Here is a 21,036-nt window from a genome sequence, read left to right as displayed (position 1 = left end):
AATATTGACGTGAATATTAGAAGGCACTGTAATGGTGAAGTGAATTTAAACAGAAAGTGTAAGGAGTTTCTTGGACATCATTCCAATAATTACACTAACTGGAACATTGAATAGAGTTTAATGAAAATGTGAATAATAAAAATAAAATAATAATAAAAAAATAATGACAACAACAACAATGCCAGCATCACACACACAAAAGGAAGAAGAAAAAGCAGGCTGTTTCTTTATAAAGTTTCATTAATGACAGGTGACTATTTACTCAGTTTATATTACACTGTGGATTAATTGAATTAGGTATATCTACCACACACTCCATTCATTTAAAAAATAACACCTTTTGAGATCAAATACTAAATGAATAATTAACTACTCTTCACCACTGTTCTTGCATGATATAGTTATGGGAGAGTTTTTCAATTTTCATGCTGCAGTCCACTGCCACACCAACACTTTCTTTTTGAAATTAAGTAAGAAAACTTGCTATTAAAAAGACGGCCTACACTTACACCAGCATTGCAAATGTAAAGAGTGTTAATTATATAGTACTTACTGGCATATGTTGAACTTTAAGATAGGGTTTCTCAAAATAACTCTGGGGAAGTTTGTCAGCCATATCATTTTGAATTTGAATGTTCAGGGTTTCATGTCAACCACTGAATTCCTCTCTACAACAAAGATTTCCTTCACACAATGCATCCAGCTTATAGCCAGTCTTGGTATTTTACCCAGCATTTTATTTTACAAATTTATTGTCAGAAACAGATTCTAGTCCTACATCATCCAAGAGCTTAATGAACTCATTTGTGCTATCCTACAACTTTCCCTAGCAAAGCAGCATCATAGAAGGGTTCCCAGAATCCCAAGATGTAATACTCTAATGGTGAAAATGTGATGAAGAAAGAAAAGGAAAGCCAAGCTGTATTAGGAACTTCATGAAATCTCAGACATCCTATGCTTCTAAGTTTATCATTAAGAAATATTTCCTTGACTATTGACATAGTCATTTATATAAAAAAGACCAACGTGTGGCATAAAGTGGTGTTATGTAGGTCTGCATGAAGTCTATTAGGGGTATCAGCAAAAGACCTGCTACACCTAAAGTGCTGTTAAACAGGTAACAAAGGGAAAATGCTCACTCTGAGCACAGAGCTCTTATTTTCATCAGCTGAACAAAGAGTAAATGACAATAGCAAAGCAGTCGAAAAAAGAGTCTAGACTGTACAAGCTTCTAGTATAGTAACAGTAGGGATTCAGCAAGCAAAAAAATACAAAGGATGATGCAAATCATTCAACCAGTAGGAAATCATACAGTTAAGTGTGCCAATTATAAAGGAAAATTGCAGCACGGTAGTTAATTATATAAAAAAGTAGAAAATCTAATATTCCTGCTGCACCTTTAGGTTAAAAGGAAACTGCACTATCATGCATCAAGCATGTTTTGTTTTGTTTGTTTGGGGTTTTTTTTGGTGAAAGACGCGGTAGTTCCACCAAACTTGTTTATGGTGCTGTGCTGGATAAATGGCTATTCTGTGCGAATCTTCACTTCCCACATGCCAATGTACTTTTTTTTTTTTGATGACTAGCAATTTCTTCAGTACCAAGCAACCACTCCCTCAGATTTCGTGGCCATGTTGAAACTTCAGGTGGGGGGACCTACTTGAAAATATGGCACACAAAGCAGTGTGTAAATATTGGCTGTGCAGAACAAGCAGACGAGTCTGCACCACCTCTGTCCTTGTGCATCTACCTCACGTTTGCCATAGGCAGACTTGCTACTAGACTTTCTCTTGTCACTCCAAGGAATCAGCCGTGTGTGGGGACTGCTGGATATGTGAAATGGCAGTGTTCTGGTAGGCTGTGCAGAGATAAAATGCTGCAGAAATGCAGCTGCTGTTTCTTAGAAGATGAGACTACCACAGCAAGGTGCATAGCAGATTTATCAAATGGAAAATATAGGACAGAACTAGATCTTTATTCCCACTTCCTGAAGAGATGAAGGTGGAGAGAAAATAAAAACAACCCACAAACAAACAGAAAAACAATATGGACTTACTACATGCAGTTACTCAAAAAAAAATCTCATTAGATCTGTGTTTCTAAAAGGGGAGAAGTGAAAAGTAGGACAAAGTACTGAAAAAATCTATTAAAAACAGTATTATGTAGCTTCCTCCTCTTCCATGGATGCCAGAATCATAAGGGATTTCCTTACATAGCAAGAGAAAATATAGACCTGATTTTGAAAGATTTTTTTTCCCTTTACTTTAAAAACTTAACATTTTTGGTTAAACAGCTGCACTTCTTTCTCCAAATCATATCCACCAGCTTCAAATGTTTAATGATGTTTCAAGGACATTACAGGGAGAAAAGAAAAGGTCTAACAAAGAAATACTAGTCTTTAAAGTTTAGGAATAGACAAAGAATTGTCCATTTTCTTTCTTCTTCTTCTGGAAACAAGAGTTTAAAATGAGAACAGGAAAGAGGAAAAATGGATGCTTTGGATGAAAAAGTACACTATGGTAAGAAAAGAAAAATAAGTTTAAATTCAACTCCATTTTAATAATGCAGTGAACCCAAAATGTAGGGTTATGGAGGGTCAGTTCCTAATGTCAGAAAATAAACATCCTTCACATCGTCTTTGTAGGCTTCCAGATAAATAAAATATCATAGACAGGTTATCTTATGTAATCACTGATAAAATTATAGAAGAGTTAAGTATAATTACAGTGAAACATTTTTACTAATGCATTATTTTTTTCCAGACTTCTGCTAACTGTTTTAAAAATAAATACAAAATAAAATCAGCCTGTATACTGTCAAGCTGGAATAGCTCAAACTATTTCCAGATTCTTGTCAGAGGCTGGTTGTTAATAGGTTAACAGTGTTACTGACCTTTGGGGATCTAAGAATTGAATTTCCAGAGGATAAGAAAACCATTTTGAGATGATTCTTAAAGTGTATGATTGGACTAAAATTTCAGACAGGAACCACAAAGGAGAAACCAGTCAAAAGATGATTTATAACACAAACTCCAAAATGGAAAATGACAAAGTGCCTCTCCTCGGAAACCTCCTTGAGAAGAAACTCAACCACGACTACTTCACAATGATACAGAATCAAAACTTTGCATTGAAATAAATTAAAGGGCACACAGACACACACATTCAAGCGCGTATGTACGGTCCCCACCAGCCAGGGCCCTTTGACAGCACACACAGCACAGAGGCACCCAGTATGCTGGAGCCTGGGACAGGGTCACGCTCAACTGATGGACTCACCAGCTGAGCCCTGGTAAGAGGCTCTCAGTTCACTCCAAAGGAAGAAGAGAGTATTAGCTTAAATCGCAGTGAAGGAGAATTAAGCAGCCGTGGTTTATATCATGACTGGTGCAGGCTAAGAATGAGCTATAGAAATTAAGCTCTAATCAGTAACTCATTAAGTCCCCTCAGCTCAATTGTGTTGCATCAGATGCCCACAGCTTCTAATCATTTGCTTGTGTTTTTAAGTTAGACATATAGTTTTTTAACGACTTTCAGTTCTTGGTTCTATGGCATAGGAAGTTAAAAAGAGCCCAATAAATGCAAGTATTTTAGGCCTGTGGCTTATGAAAGAATTCTAATGCTAAAGCCTACCTGCATCACATACAACATCCCCAGCTAACCCTCCCCCAGCACTTCCATCATTTTGAGGCAGAATGCATATATTTGTGCCATTCCTTAGAGAGGTTAATTTAATTTTTCATCAAACTTTCAGATAGTATCCTGAGATACAGGGCCCAGTTACTCAACGAATTCTCCACAGTTATCCAGCAGAAAAACAGAATAATATTTTGAAAGTCAAATCCATACAAAATACACCTACACATCTGCAAGCGTGCATGTGTATGTGAGTCAAGTCCTTTACTGCAAGACAGCAGGGAAAGAAAAAAAGATTTTAATGTTTTTTGTAAGAAGAAAGGCAAAACTAAAATGAAGTTCTGTGAAGAGCTGTGGAAACAATGGTGTTCTCAGCACATCTAATAAAACCCATCACAAGCACAGGTAATTCAAGTTAAAATCAAGAAAGAATTAGTTTCCACTTGTCCATTGGTTCCTTAAAGGAATCACATATATAATACTAAGCCCCTGTCCTTAATCCGTTTGATGCTGCTGAGAGAAGGAATAGGCCTTCACCGCACTTGATAAGAAGGTAATCACAGTTTTTAAAAATCCTGTGTAGGACCACATCCCTGCATCATATTGTGTACAAGTGGATTTCTGCTGTGACCTACTGAGGACAACAGGGCTCTCCACGGGTACAGAAGTGTATTCTAAGTCTCAGCTGCTGCCTTCTCTAACTGAACATAGTAATAATAAAAAACTGGTAAATACAAGCTTTCTACAGTAGGTTTTCTGTTATGTAGTAATGAAAAGCAGAACTGTTATCTAAATAACACTTCAGTTATTATTACTCATGACATGAAAATAAGAAAGATTCTAGCTAAAGCTGAGCTGGTGAGGCTGACAGCTGGTTTAAATAAAAATAATTTACTGTGCACTGAACATATCTGCAGGGTATTATATTCACGATTTATAAACATTTAGACTCCACCATACATACATGGAGACCCAGTGACTCAAACAATAACAAAATCAAAACCCTGTCTTCCAAGTACTTCCCTGAAAGAATCACCTCCTGTGTGAGCAGGCAGAAAAAAAGAGGAAATTGCTGGCAAAATGCTTGATCAACAAGTTCTATTCTTGCAAAATACTTTCTCCACGCAAGTTATGAAACACCGATATCCATGAAAGAGATAAATTATGGGAAAAAAATGGGGGAAGTCCCTAATTTTACATTGACTGATGTGGTATTTTTAATACTGCTTCCCAAAATTATTTTTAGAATAACCTTACAGGAGCCATATTGCTAGAATTATGATAAAAACCTAATTAAATAAGTGTTGCACTTAAGACATGTAAAATTTTGAAACCTGGAGCAAATACTTGAATTCACGGCAACTTTTTATATAGCTACACAGAGCTGTAGAGATAATTGTGTCTCAGATGTCTACAGATTTTTTTACTGTACAAGACCAAATTCACCTTTGCTAAGAACTTAAAACAACAACACAAATTCATAATTTGTGAGGCATAGTAGATTTCAATACTCTTGAAACCAGAAGAGTATTTCAATTCATTCATTTGTCTTCAGAGCAAAGTTTTATAAACAACTGCATGCTTGAATCCCAATGACGAGCTTAAAAGGGTCGGGGTCTTAAGTTCATGCTACAATTTAGATCGCAAATCTTAACATCATGTTACAGAAATTTTTTTTTGTGTGTGTGCATGTGTGTATGTTTTAAGACTACAGAGTTTCTTAATTCTGTCTGGCCAACAGTAACAAGATTGAGATATGTATCAGAACCACATCCTTTTGCATGCCTGAAAGAAAATTTGAAAAATCAATCTCACGTAAACTGTTCTATCCATAAGGCTAAATATCATGAAGTTAGTATTTCAGCTACAGGATGAACTTAAGTAATAATAACTTAGAGGTGCTAAGAGTTTTAATCCCTATAAATTATTTTATTTCCTGTTCATTAATATTTATAATAGCAATTTGTGCATTATTTTAATAAGACATATTTGCACTCCACCTAATCCAGGAAGGTAAGGATAGAATGTGCACAAAAGTGGTTCAGACTCAGACTGATAAATTGGGTCAAGTTATGAGGTTCATTTTTACCTTAAAACCAAGATAATGTTATAAAACAAAATACTCAGTTGTCAGGTCCCAGCTAGGAGTGTAATAAGCATTTAGTAAAACCTGCCCATGTGTTTTTTAGGAACATTCAAAATCAGATGAGCTAGCTGCATACACAAGAAAAAAATATCTGTATTAACAAATATAGAATATTTAAGAACAGTTTAATATACTTGCTTAGATGTGATTTTTAATTTTAGAAGGCCAGTTTTACGGAATTGGTGAGTGCAGGCCTGTATCACAGGGGCAGAGATGTGAGGGCTGCCTCTTCCCACAGTGCTTCTGAAACTAGACAGCGCAGGGCAGACACAGCTGACATCTCTTGGCGTGCCAGCTCAGGCCTGGAAGCAGTACAGCAACATAGTGCCTGCCCCAGCTACAGGACCCTGCTACAAAAGCTCGGCCAGTTTACTGGTGCAAGCTTATGACAGGATCAAGGATTAACAAAACCACTAGCATTTACTGGAGGCAGTGCTCTCTATTGTTAGCTTCATATGACTACCTGGTACGATGTTCGGTAGGTCATGAGCATGGTCTTGGGCTTGATGCCTATTTTGTTTATGTCAAAGGTCTGCAGACACAGGCTAGCTGTGACTGTGGCCAAAGGAAGGATCATGATAGATGGGTTAGTGACCACTGGTAGGAATAGGTTTAAACACTGCCAACATACTCAACCCCATCTTCTCCAGTTCCACAATTCACAAGGGGAAGATCAAGACTGATCTCTCAGGGGTTCCCTTCCACCTCTCTGCCCTAGCCCTATTCCTCTCTCTCTCTCTCCCCTTCTCATCCTTCTGCTAGCAAGAGAATCGAAGTGCTGGCTCCCACACCTCATCTTTAAGGTGGTAAAATTCAATTTTACTGATGCTACTGAGAAGCCTTGAGCCAGTTCTGAGCATAAAAATACTTTTGAATTACGTTTTAATAATATTTTATAATTGCACAATCTGAATTTGCCTGCAGTAAAGCCTGAAGGCAAAATCAAGCATTCAGAGAGCATTCAGAAAGATTAGCCTTATCTAATACTTTCAAATCGTTTCTGTCTTTATGGAAATATTTGACAATAAAACAGGTCTTGTTTTCATTCACAAAGATACAACTAGTTTCTACACAGTGATTCAAATTACAGTATATTACATTTGTAAACTCAACAAAGATGTGATAATACTGTTCTGGAGCTGACAAGCGGATATATCTAGGGTATCTTAACTTGAGGTAGTAAAACTATCTTCTGTGTATGTTTCTTCAGCCAAAAGTAGAATGTGGCCTAATACCTGGAAAAAATTACCTTCTAACAACAACAAAAAATTAGTCTCTACTCCTCAGCAGGAAAGGCACACCTATAAGAAATTTCATTAGCCAAATAATTTTGAGTGGTATTGGCAGGGGTCACTCACTATCACATCAGGACTGAGTCCTGTGATAATAAGAACCGGGCATTTGGTATCAGAGGACTATATCAAGTGAAAATAGCCAATCTAGAATCACTATGGTGGTTTTACTTGTATTCAGACATGTAAGAGTGTCCAGAAAGCAAGAGAGAACGACAACTAATCCATTTCAGAACAGTAAGGCACAGAGGGCTCCTTGCTTTGTAGTCACTCATTCCACAACTAAACCTGGATAAGCAGGATACTGACTTTGTCTGACCTTACAGAAATCTCTCTCTTAATACACTCCTGCTGGAATATTCGTTTTTCTTATATAGCATATCTGAAGCACCTGCTACATTTTCATGTCTTGGCATAACCTGAAAACCGACATTTAAACTATGCAGACCACTTTACAGAAGAGAGATAATTGACATCAGTTAGTCAGAAAAGTTTGTAGCTGCTAAACTTTGCCTATTATCAGTGTATAAAGCCATTAGTCCTTAGGGAACTCCAAGTAGTGCCGAAGGCAGCAATGCATCTTCTCTGCAACGTGGCTACCTTAAGAGTCAGAATTGTCATCTGCTCTCTGCACCAGAGTCCCAGGGACAAGCACAAGATCTCAGATCTCATCTTCCAGATGCCCAGTGTCCCAGGTCCAGCACCTTTAAATTCAACCACAGCTGGGGAACACCAATTGTTGTCTACAACCCAATTCCACAAATAGAAATTTCTGTCCTAAAGGTGAAGCTTTTTTTTTGTAAAGAAAATGGAGTATTCTCATAGGCCAGTTCAAGAGTGTTGATTCAACTCAAGAATCATTGATTAGAACCAGTCAATTTGCAGCAATTTTCAATATGTCTCTATTTGTATTCAATCTGCTTTGGAAGATGATTATAAGGAAAAAAGGCAGCATATGAAACACTCTTATGCTGTCATAGTCATTACAGGAAAACCTTAGGTCATTGGGCAATTGCGGTAGGTGTCCCCATTCCAAGCTCTGTGGACAGCTAGAGTGAGTCAGTCAGACACTGCCCTCAAAAAGATCCGATTAAACATTTCAAGGAAAACATGAAGTTTTTTCTGGTTTTATGAAACTATATGTTTAAATGAGTGGGACCCTAAGCTTTCTGTTTTAAAGAAATTCAAAACCCATCACCTGCTCCTGGCAAGCACAGCCTCTGTAATATAAGTAAGCAGTACAGGTTAGTCTCATTCTCTTGCCTCTTCCAACATTAAAGCTATAATAAAATTAAGAGGCAGACTGGCCATTCCTTTTCCCTAGCCCTGATGACAAATGTAATGAATAAAAAGCTAGTCTGTAATGACTAATGTACTAATGCTGCATGTTGACCTCTTTTTAGTATGCCAATTCACGTATGCATACAAATATCTCAAGTACATTGTTTCTGAAATATTATCTGTTTGCAGCCAAGCCTTATCAACCTACAAGGTAACAAATAGTGAAAAATTGAGTACTATAAGAAAGTTCTGGCTTAAGAGGTTGTGAATCACAAAGCTCTACTCCCAGTATGTTAAGACTGAAAAGTTAAAAATGTGAGGGACAAGGAAAAGGATAGATGCAAAGCTCTGACAAAAGACTAAACACATGTGACGAATGCTTGCTATATTCCATAGTGAACTAATAGGTGCCACTGTATCCCAGTGACGAGAACAGTGTCAAAATATTACACTTCCATGCGAGTAGATTGTCCAGAAAACAAAATGTAGTTGGATCAAAATTAAAATGTTCAAACAAAAGGGAGAAACAGGAAAGGAAACAGAGATACTAAAGGGGGATATAATGGGCCTTCTTATTTGTATAAATGTTTACTGCAGTCGATAATGTTTCTCTGATTAACACGGAGATAATTTACATCAGCTAATTTGAGGCTAAACTTTGATTTTTACTGATGCTTATTTTGTGTAAAGGTTAGTGTTGAGTGTCCTGGATTAAACCCATTTGTTTATCCAAAATTGGCACTCAAGCACAGTAGCAGGCTCTCAGCAGGTATTTTGATGATGACAATATTGTTAAATATGTAAAACAAGATTTTTTTTGCTTCTGTACTTTATATGGTAAAATACTGATAAATAGTAGTATACTTCTCTGGATTGGAACAAGAATGACATCAGTTTGCTGACACCAGTTGGTACCTTAATTATGTAATGAAGGCTGGAGAGAGCTGCCTAACAAACCTGCATAAGCTGACATTATGGTGTTTGTGGAAGTTTTTTGCTTCATAAAAAAGCCAGTCACATATAGTAAAAAAAAAAAAAAAAAATTGTTTCATTGTCACAAATCATCATCTCCCCTTCCACATTTGCCTTCAAATCTTCGTTTTTGCCACCTCCCAATTTGCTTCCTTTAATTCAGTGCCCACAGCAATTCTCCTTGGAAGCAGCAAAAGCTATAATCTAGAACTGCTGCAAGCTCTCCTCCAGCAGAGCCCTGCCCCTGCCAATAGCTGCCATCATTCAAGTGGCACTTGCTGGCATGATAGCACAGAGTTGCAGCAATTTCTTTCCACTTTTCCATACCTCATATCCCCAGCAGTTCCAAGGGGGTGATCACCTTGCTGGTTTGATGAGGTCTAGAAAACTCAGCAATAATTATTGTGCTGGCAGTGCTGAAGGCAGCCAGCATCACTAAGGCAGGAATTGGAATGCAGCCCAACCAACATAGCAGAATCCACTAATTTGTTGCACTGAATATTTTGTTGTAAGAAATAATCATGAGCCTTGTGATAGACTATGAAAGGCAAATTAAGTCCTGCCTGAGCCAGACTCTTCTACAGTGCCTAGAAAAAAAAAAAAAAAAAAAAAAAACCCTGACAATTTTAGGTTAGCTGCTTGAATCTAGCCATTTTAAATGCTCTGTCTTGTTAGTAAATGACCTCCTCAAATTATACAAAAAACAATCAACTATCCAATCATAACCTGTCAAAAAAGAGGTGTTTATAATTGTTTTTGACCAATTTAGTGTGGATTAGATTAGGAGAGAAAGGCTAACAGTGTTCAATTTAATATCATAATGTATGCTATCTTACACAAGATTGTAAAAAATCAAACAGTGGAGCTTTTTTCCTATAATCATATTAGTTAGTGTTTTAAATGATGCAGAGCTACTGACTTTCTAACCCTTGCTAGGCAGTAGCTTTTAATACAATTATTTGAGGGTAACTCCAATGTCTTCTTCAAAGTGGACTCCTATTATTAATGAAACAATAGAAAAAAATAACATTTACATAACATCAAATGTCCGCACATTTCTTAGTGGTATAGGTGACCCCTCTAGAGAGAGTATTTTTAACTCAAGAAAAGATAATCTGATATTGTGCATGCTGCTTCTCTGCTAAACCAAGAGCATACCTTTATGCAATGAATGCTGCACCTGCTGGTTCCTGCTTTGTGTTGCATGGCACTGTTTTGACTGGGGTAATGGTTTACCCTGTGGTTTACCTCTAGCCCAATGACATACTGATTAGAACTCCATTTACAGTGAAGATGCAGGCAACTGACCTCCCTGGCAAATAGTATAGTGAGGTGGAAAAGGAACTTAGGTTAATGAGAACTGCCTTCTTTCTGAGCAGAGAAAAATAACCGAAGCAAAGTCAACCTTTTTCACCCCTGCTGCTCTGTTACTGCAGCCAAGGAAAGAAAGGATCAATGCCCATTCAAAATGCCCTGCTATTGACAGGTACTTCTACATTGGAGAGAAGAAAGGAATAGATAAAGCTTGTGCACATCTGGGAAAATATGAAGAAAAAACAGGAGTCATCAAATTTTCCCTGAATTTATCTCACTATACAAAGAAAATCATGCTACAATGTAAAACTCCAGAGTAAAGACAGCTTTCTATTGTAGGCAACTAACCAAAGTGCCAGCAGATTTCTGCCCAGAGCTGCCAATGGTTGTCAGTGTCTATGATATGTTTGGAGTGATGTTCATGTCCTTGCTTTGTGAGAAGCTCAGGTAGGAACAACTGCTTCCTGCATAGCTGCCCTCCCCTAGGTGAAACTGCCTTCCCTGCTGTAGTGAATGTTGCTAAACTGCGATCAAGTCTCTTCCTTCATCCCCTGCCCAGAAGTCAGTTTCACCACATATGTGGACGTAAAACCCTTACAGCTGAGCAAATGAACCTTCCCTATGTAGTTACACTGCTTTCCTAGGAAAGAAGACACTGGCCTATCACAGTCATAACTTCTATTTAGAAAGCAGAGACGAGGTCCAATCTACCTAATTTAGGTCCCTAACTTCTGTCTACGTTTTAGGTATTGAACCTTCACCAAATTTCTGATATACTCAATGAACGAATGTGTCTCTCAAGGCCTCCAGAGAGACATCTGGTCTGACTAAGTGCAGGTACCCAGGTGAGACAAACTGAATCTGATCCACTCGTTTAATCTAAAAGAGTTATAATTATTACTAAATCAATTGATACAGAAGATAGTCCACGAATAAACTGTCAGGCTGTATGCTGTTCCAGGGATTGACAGATTCCCCATGGGGTTCAGACAAAATCTTTTAATCTCCGGGTAACACATCTAGGCAGTATTTAAATCCTGATTTCAAGGCAAAGTCACTTGGAACTGTAGATTTCATTAACTTTCTCTAATTATTAAGTTCCTATCTTATTTAAATGTTTCTGAATATGTTATTCTGTGTATCAGTTTAATCTGTAAGGTGAAAAGTCTTTAAAGGAAATATTAGTTTTCAGCATTATTATACACCGGATTTTCTCTTCCACCCTTGTAAAAGGAGATCAAGAACCAGAGATGACACTAGCTAATGTGCTATCAACAGTCAGTGTGACGGAGTATACATCTGATCAAATGCTATTCAACCAGTTTCTTCTCTTCCTATGTTGCAGACTACAATTAGGTTAGATTGGGAAAACATCTTGATGAATATAATTTGTTGTGAGAGAATCAACACTACTTTTGTTGAAGGACGTTAAGAATCAGTGACCAAACCTTCCCAGTATATCTGTTCTTTCATAAAGCTTCAGCAGTGCTGAACACTTGAAGAAAGCATGCTGTAAGAAGAGGTTATGTATGGAAGTACTGAAGTTTTCTGACTATTCAAAATCTGCAAGGTAGACAATATTAAAATTGACAGCAAATTGTTGCAAAGCATATCACAACACTGAATGACTAGGCATCAAAATGGCAGATGAAATAAATTCCTGATAAATGCACAATGATGTACTTCCCTGGGAAAGAATAGTTACCATACACAGTGAATGGTTCTAAATTAACTATTACTACTCAGGAAATTACAAAATTATTCCAGAGAGTTAGCACAAAATGTCAGCTTGATGATGAACAAAACCCAAATGTTAGAAATCCTTAGGAAAGAGTGGGCAATGAAACAGAGATCTGCACTATTAGATAGAGTACCTGGAAAAAGTACAAAGAAATATAACAGGGATGATCAGAACAGCCGAGGATTTCTACTGAGGACAGACTAAACCAATTAGGACTCTTGAAGTCAGTAGAGCGCGCTGTAGGGGGATATGAAAAAGTCTTTAAAATCAAGGATGATATAAAGCAAATAAGTAGGGAACAAGTTTTATTATTTCTCCTAGTACTAGCCATAGAGGCAGTCAGCTGCAATGATGTGAGAAAAAATGAAAACAAAAAGAGAGCAAGTATTTTTTCACAGGGTGAATATAATGAAACTGGGAAAAATATTGCCATAGGCTTTTGTGTTTTAGACAGAAAAAAATTAGAGAATTTTATGGAAAATTAGTCCATTGATAGCAGTTGAAAACAATGGTCTCGCCACAGCATTTGGTTTAAGAATTCTCATAATTACCGATTGCTGAAACCTGAGAGGGTAAATTGAAGGAATGGCCATGCTGTACAGGGTCCTGCAATGTTCACTAGGCAACTGCTAGTGGTTGCCTCTTGAGGCAAGTTTCTGTGCTTAGATGATCTTTTGTTCTCATCTAATAAGGCTTTTTTATCTTCCATTTGAGGCAGCTTACAGCCTTTTTCAATTTAAATTGCAATGAAATTACTGCAAAATCACAAATCATATTAAAATTATGACCATTGACAGCATACAAGCATATGTATACTTATGCTTAAGTCACAGAATATTATGCCTTCAGACTTTTGAAAGTGTTAAGATTTAAATTGGGTCAGGAACAAAACCAATATGATCTAAAATCATACTGCCTAAATTTATTTATAAAATTACTTTTAAATACTATCATTTCAGAGACATCCCCCCTTTACATTTCAGTAACACTGCAGGACAGTAATCTCTTCTCAGGTCCTGTAAAAAGCTGCTCTCTAGTAGTTAGTGGGAAAGACCAAGAATTAGGAGATCATAAAATGAAATAACTTCCTTTATTTACAACTCCTTATCCATTTCTTTCCATTTTAATCTCATTGCATGTTACATAACCTTGATGTTGACCAACACTAGTTCAAAAATTTTGAAAAATATTGTAAAAGGCTCCATTTACATGTCAAGACAGAGGGGGGTAAAGAGGGTGGGCAAAACTGAGGCACAAGTCAAGTATTCGTGGATAAAGTGAGACTACAAGAAACCCTGGGCCCAGTTTGGATTTATCCATCCTTTGGGACGGGTAACTTTTGTCTATCCTGGGATAGGTATTACTGTGCTGATCCTACTCAGCTATTCCTCTTCAATTGTTCTGCTGTTCTGTGGTCATTGGCAAGCCTAAATAAATAAATAAATAAACCTGGAAGTCTGTTACTGTGCCTTTTATCCAAAGACTCTTGCAGAAGGACATGAAACACCACTATTGTCATTTTAAAAATAAGGACCTGAAGAACGAGAAGGAGAGAGACCTACCAAAATTCACCCAAACAACAGCTGAATACTCCAGCATGGGGAATAGCTGACGTCCTCAGTCCTGCTGAGAGCCTTAACCAGTGAAGTACATAGCCTTTGTTTGCACTGAAGACAACTGTTAGGTGGCACTTTCCTTTTATTATCAAGAACCAGAAGAGAGTCATCTATCTGTTTCTAATAAACATCTGTTACCTGTTTTATTACCTGGGTCTAATAACGTATGCCATGAAAAAATGTAAGACGATGAGGTACATTAATAATAAGGTGATGGTGTTCCTGATGCTTTAAACGCATCCAAAATATGAACACTTCCTTATTTTAAGTAGCCCTTTAATGGGATGAACACTAGCTGGCATGGCACCAAGAGGTGACACATCTGGTAACTGCTACAGGATACAACCCCATTCAAAACTGTCACTGCAACAAGAACAAATCACCAAGTGTATTTTCTAATGAAAAAATATCACTCAGATATGGCAGATTAGTGCAACATCATGCAAGCTGGAGCACAAAACAGAAAAAGTCTTTTGCAAGCTTAAAGTGTAATGTTTGAGGAGAAAATACATGCCCTACAAAGCTTGGATAGGAAGGATGGAACAGCAGATGGAAAACTATACTGAGTGCTTCATCAGCCACCTGCCAACCACTGAATGGCGGCCAGTAAAAAAGCTACCCCTTATTAAGTTATAAAATAGAAGGTGAAGGTGGCACTAGTGGTAAAATGTAGCAATTTTGGGTAATGATGTATAGCTTACGCTAAACATAAGAAATTCAAGTTCTGCTTTGAAAAGAGCAGAGGTAACTGAAATAATGAGTGCTGGGCAAGGCACACAAGACTTTGTCGCTAACTAGCCTTATAAGTCTTCCTATACACCTCATCTCCACCTTGAAGCTTTCCATACTTAAACTAGCAATCTATTTGCTGTGGGCCACAGAACATGAATTCTGTGAGCCATTTATTTTTATGCCAATGATGGTGGCAAGCAGGTTGGATAAGGGAGTTTTCTCCCTGTATCATCTAGCTAGGACTTTGCACACATTCCTTGAGATGCAGGTAGCTATGAGTTCTAGGCTCCTTTACCTTCTACAGTTACATTATGCTACCCAAGACATATCTTCTTAGAAAAAGAAAAAATAAAAATAAAAAAGATTATTTTTAAAAGACCTCCAAATCATGATTACAGCACTTTCTTCTTGTTATGAATCCACAAAGGGAAATGACTAGAGACAACAGAAAACGCAAGCAGTATGCAGCTAGTTGGTATCAGAAGTCTATGGATAAACTGCACTATTGTAGCTATGATATGACAATTTAATTGCCTTGGAAAGAAACAGTGATACCAATGGTAAACAGGTAATGATTAAAAAAGACAGAGATCTGGGCACAGAAAGTAATAAGGTAGGGAATCAACCTTCTTTTCCTGTTATTTAAAGCCAGCAAACATGGATGTAAGCTGAACCAGGTAGACACTTAGTACTTGGAAAAAAGGTTACTTATGTACATGCCTAATATGGACTTACAAATCTGAGCTTTTTACCTCTGTGTTTTTTAACCATTTGAGTCATTAATGTAGGCAACAAGAAAAATAATTCTACTTGTACCTAGATATTATGACTACTGCAGCAGGCAAGCTAGTAATTTTGCATGAGGGATAAGATCATCAGATATTTCAACATAGTCAAAATAATACACACACTGTAGAAAATTATCATTAAATTTTTGCACAAACATTTGAGATAGTGTTAAGAAATTGTTAAAAAGAAAGAGAAAGTTATGGTGTTATCGTGTATATTAATGTGATATTTCTCATTTTCATTGTTTCTTAACCTGCTGTTTCTCCATGTCACTGCGCTCCTCGCTCTGTCCTTCACCGGTGGCAGTAGGTACAGCTGAGGAACGCCATGTCCTCCTTCCAGAGCCTGTTTTGCGGCCTATTCCCTAACACAAGTGTGTGTAATTGTGCAATACCTGCTAGGGCAGTATTTGATTACTAAATCAAACTAAATGATGGTAATTCCATGCGTGTATATAGTGGAGACTGTCTCAAAAAACAGAGAGAAGTCTTATTAACCTGTACCATTCACTTTCCTTGATATTTTTCTCAGAAGGATTTTTATGAGAAATCACCTCAGATTTTGGTGATTACCATTTTATTTATTTAATTCAACACTATAAATTAAGAAATTTCTCATTAGTGAACAAAAATAAAAACTTCATAGTTATTAGAAGTATGAAGCCCAGCCATGAACAAAGCTCAGATGAAAGAAATCGTCTCTAAGTCATATTGTCTCCATTCCAGTATTTAACTCACATTTTAGTTGTAAACCTGTGCTGGGTGCAGGTGCCCAGGTGCTGGCAGCGGGGGGCTGCAGGGCGGCCTCTGTGAGGAGAGGCCGGGGCTGCCCCGTGCCGGACACAGCCGGTTCCAGCCGGCACCAACGGCCCCACCACAGGGCACGACTGAGCCCAGCAGCCAAGATGGCGGCACCTTGGGGAGTGCGTGTGTAAGGAAGGGCAAAACACTGCCCGGGAGCAATGAGTGAGGGGAAAAAAGTGTGAGAAACAGCCCTGCGAGCCCCAGGGTGAGACCAAAAGGAGGGGAGGAGTAGCAGCTCCGGGTGCCTGAGCAAGAGATTCCCCTGCAGTCCCTGGAGGGGCTGGGCTGGAGCAGGGGAACAGCATGAGGAGGAAGGAGCAGCAGAGAGAAGCTGTCATGGACTGACCCCAAGCCCCCATTCCCCATCCCCCTGCGCCACTCGGGTGGGGAGGTAGAGGAGTTGGGAATGAAAGAGCAAAGGCAAGCCTGGGAAACAGGGTGTGTGGGGGGAAGTGTTTAGTTTTTGTTTCTCACCGTCCAAATCCATTTTAATTGGCAATAAATTAAGTTAATTTTTCCCCAAGTTGAGTCTGTTTTGTCCATGACAGTAATTGGTGAATGATCTCCCTGCCTTTATCTTGACCCATGAGCTTTTTCATCTTATTTTCTGCCCCTGTCCTGTTGAGGAAGGGGAGTGAGGACAGCAGGGTGAGTGTCTGGCAGCCAGCCATGGTCAACCTGCCACAAAACTAAGAGAAACATAAACACATTATCCCTGAGTTACTACTATAGAAGCTATTTGTTGGACCAAAAATATTGCTCTTAATGATGATGATTCTGATTAAAGATAACTTTCTTAGGATTTTTATAATTATTGACCATTTCTGTGGAAGTCCATAAAAACTGCAGGTGGTGGTTCACCACCTCTGAGGCCCTCAATTTTTAAATACCCTTTGTTCAGAATTGGTTTATACCAGTTACGTGTATACTTAGCACAACAGCCTGTATCAGTATAATTTAATTGATCAAAATTTATTTGAAAAATAAGATCTATGGCTTTTCAAAATTTGAGCTGTTTTACTAACCTACTTGGAAAACACTTTGTTTTATCAGGAACTATACTGCTACTGGAGCTGTAGTGAATCTATTCTCCCCTGACTTACCTGACTTATTCTACGAAGCCTTCAATTATTTTGGTTGAGCTTGCCTTGTCTTGCTGGCCTTTATAGAAAACAGAAGGCACAAAAGATAACTGATGTTTCCCCATCTGTTTCCTTAATAAATGCCCTCTGCTACAAAGGACTGGTGTGCGGACAAGAAAATAGGACTCACTTATCAAACCATACACCCAGTGCCGCCAGAGATCCAAGCTGTGTTTTGATAAGGATTTCCTGGATGATGCGACAAAATTCTGCCTGAATCTCAGAGGTATCTTAGGCATCTGGCAAAAACACTTCATCCAGATCATGAAAACAAATCACTTTTAATTAGTCAAGTCCTAAGCCCATCTCTCCCCGCCCTTGAAAAAAACTCCAGCTAAAAAAAATACCTCTGGCTCTGACATTTGAAAACATGATGCCATGTTATCTCCTAAAGGCCCCAAATGACAAGATTAAATCACAGAAAAAAAGCCAAAATCAAAATCTGACTTGTATGTAAACATAAAACAACCTTCAATTTGCAATCAGAAAAATCCATATGTGATTACTGTGTGCAATGCTCACAAATTATTAGTCTGGTTTTGGATATCTTTTTAAGTACAGCTGTATGAAATCATGAAATGTTTTTAAACACAGACACGCTAACAGCTAACGGCATTTTTGTTCTGGTCAGATATTTTATTACAGATAAAGCCTTGTACCTTTAAACATATCCCAAAGAAAGAGGGATCTGGACGCTTCCTTTCTTTAATCTCTCCTACCTGCAATGAATTTCAACGTGATACTAAGCACTGGTGATCTTTCTTACCTAATTGGCCAAAAGTGCTTTTCATACCAATGCTGTGATTGCGAAGGACTCTGACAAGGACGCTCTACTCTTTGCGCCGTGCGTGGAGGACGGGCTCTGTTTGAATCTCACCCTGTATCTCATATCTGGCTTTCTCCAGAATACCCTATGTCACCACACAGGGCCAGCGCTTCATCTTTTCTATTTCAGACAAAGGAATTCCAGACAAGGGACTCTCAGGCATGCTGCAGTCATAGATAGACCAGTTAAGAAAGTAATTGAAAAAAAAATTCACATTCCGGTTGAAAGAATCAATTCATCCTACTTCACTCAGAATAACCCAATTGTTCAGGTGCCATGTGTATGATCTCCCTTTTGGCATTGTGTTTTATAAGCCACTGCCAGAATCAGAACACTGAATGAGATAAATCAATGATCATTCCCACGTGCCAAACCAAGAAACTGTCAATAGGGTGAAGCACATTCCTGTTCAAATGCCTGCAGCACCTGCCATATGTCTAGTAAGGAGTGGGGGTCCCTGATTGGAGTAGTTCTGATAGCCTGGGAAGGAAGCAATACATTTCCCAGAGAGCTATCACTCTGGAGAAAGTAGGAGGAGAGAAAAGGGTTTATGGACTACAAAGCTCTTTGGCAAAAGGTCAAACTGTGGATGAGTATTAGTCTTCAAGGAGAAAAGACAAGAAGAGATTGAAAATGGTACTGTTACAAAACAACAAAAAAGCAAACTCACAAACTGATGAAAGAGCTGAGATAAAAAGAAATCTGTAGCATAACAATTAGATAATCTTGTGGTGCTTTTCTTTACAGACTGAAGTTTCTGGATTTGAAATAGCTCCTTTGGTAAAAGATTTTCTGAATAGGTTTTATAGTTTATTTCTCTGGATACAGATCACTCTAACAACTTGCAGACCTGTAAGAATGAGGATAATTGTAATTCTCATACTGTGGATGTTATTGTCTCTGCTCCTCCTGAAAATGGAACAACAAAATTAACCTAACATCTGAGAAGGGAACAGAAGAAAGCCTGTTGTCTTGCTTTTCTTGTGAAGAGAAGAGATTTTTTAAAATTTTTTTCCCCTTCACTGATGGAGAAAATACCTCACAGTGAAAAAAAGGATTAATGGTTTGGAATGACACATCATGAAAACAGTTTTCAATTCTGAATTCTTCCTGTGATCAACAGATATAGAACTCAGGAAAAAAAAAAGGGAAGGCTTATGTTTTTTTCTCTGGTATACACTATGCATAAAGTAAAAATGTCAACTTTTTAATAATCTTTGTTGAAATAAGGTCATTGTGTAATTGTACTTTGGTGCCAATGAACCTTTGGTAAGCCTTCAGCCAAGCATTTCAGAAATAGTCTCCTAATCCATAAGATCTACTTTGTTTTACTGCATAGGTTTGAAAAAGGGTAACCAAAACATCCCTATCTTGGAGTTTTCTAAAGCAGGCCTAACCTGCTGCTTTAGCAAGCACAGAAGGTGAATTGATACATCCTTCAGCCCATTGCTGCATTGACACTTACAGACCAGGTTTCTTTGTGACACACTGCTGCCCTAGTCAAAGCCAGGTATTTCAATATAACTTCTCTGACCTGGAGCAAAAGGATTGATATGTAGGCATTAAATCTGACCAACCGTAGTGACAGGCAGGTCATCTAAACCACCATCCTTAAACCACCACTGCCACAATAGCCTTGCTCTTTGTCCTGTCCTTCATGACCTTCTGATTGTCCAGCAATACGTCCAGATACTAATGATAACCCTCAAGCCTCATATACACTTCGTATGTCCCCTCTCCCAGGGCTCCCAGCAACAACCTGAGGAAAAGACGAGATTACGCCATGGTGGTTCTGAGTCACATATGCACTGAGGGGTGCATGTACACTGTGGCCATCAAGGAGATCAAAGAACTGATAGCTATTAAATTCCCTTGCAGTCTTGCAGACTTGCCCTCAATGATGCCACTAACTCAGTGTCTTTCCTCTTCGCCTAGCCATCACTTTGCAAAATTACGGTATTATTTTAGGGAAAATAGTATATTAGGAAAAAATAATGTAAGCAATTAAAAAATACAGGAAATGCATGTATGAAGTACATTAAGTGAGTTTTAGGTAGCATTGACCAAATCCAATACATTACATTATCTTGTGTACATATAAGCTATATATAGAAGTTCCATCAGAGAACTGAAAGCACCTTATGTGCAAGTTTTCTTCTGTTTCTGAGACTGTAACTGTTGTGTAAGGGAGGATGATAATGCTTTAAGAAATATTAAAGAATGTCAGCAGGCTTTTTAAACCTGTCATCTAGAGGCAAATACCTCTTGTTCAGAGTCCTGGAGGGACAAGCACTTGCCAAGCTATATCACTCCAATTTCATTCCTCCTCCCCTTGCCACTCTAGATAAACTATCCCTGTGCCAAACTCATTTCCCTCCGTCAGCCTTGGTTTCCATTGAGAAGTTCTTTGTTTTCTTTCTTTTTAATTTTTTTTTTTCTGTATGTACTGTTGTTATGATGGTAAATTTTTCTGAGTGACTTTTCAAGGACACTTTATGGAAACTGCTTTATGCTTCAGAAGGCTATACTAAGCAGATGAAAACAAGGTTTGCACCTCAGACAGAATTCAAAATTTCATGTACAATGTTAATTTATATCCCTTAAAAGATGCTCTGTCATTTGAATGAGCTTATACTAAACCACTGGGATTATTAAATTGGTTTTGGATTGCTTGTCTTGCAGTTTCCCTCTTCCTACCTCCTCCATAACAATACATTCTGAATACAATTCTGATTCTGTAAGAGTTC

The 21,036-nt window shown here is 38.1% G+C and overlaps 1 protein-coding gene across 2 annotated transcripts in view; it reads right to left on the bottom strand.

Moving 5' to 3' along the window:
• Nucleotides 1–21,036, bottom strand: part of NKAIN2 (sodium/potassium transporting ATPase interacting 2) — a 568,958-nt gene that overhangs the window by 312,994 nt on the left and 234,928 nt on the right. The gene's annotated exons all lie outside the window — the stretch shown is intronic.

The sequence above is a fragment of the Mycteria americana genome, chromosome 3 (genome assembly GCF_035582795.1).
Source record: "Mycteria americana isolate JAX WOST 10 ecotype Jacksonville Zoo and Gardens chromosome 3, USCA_MyAme_1.0, whole genome shotgun sequence".
Classification (NCBI taxonomy): Eukaryota; Metazoa; Chordata; class Aves; order Ciconiiformes; family Ciconiidae; genus Mycteria; species Mycteria americana.
This window is presented reverse-complemented; position numbering and strand designations above follow the sequence as displayed.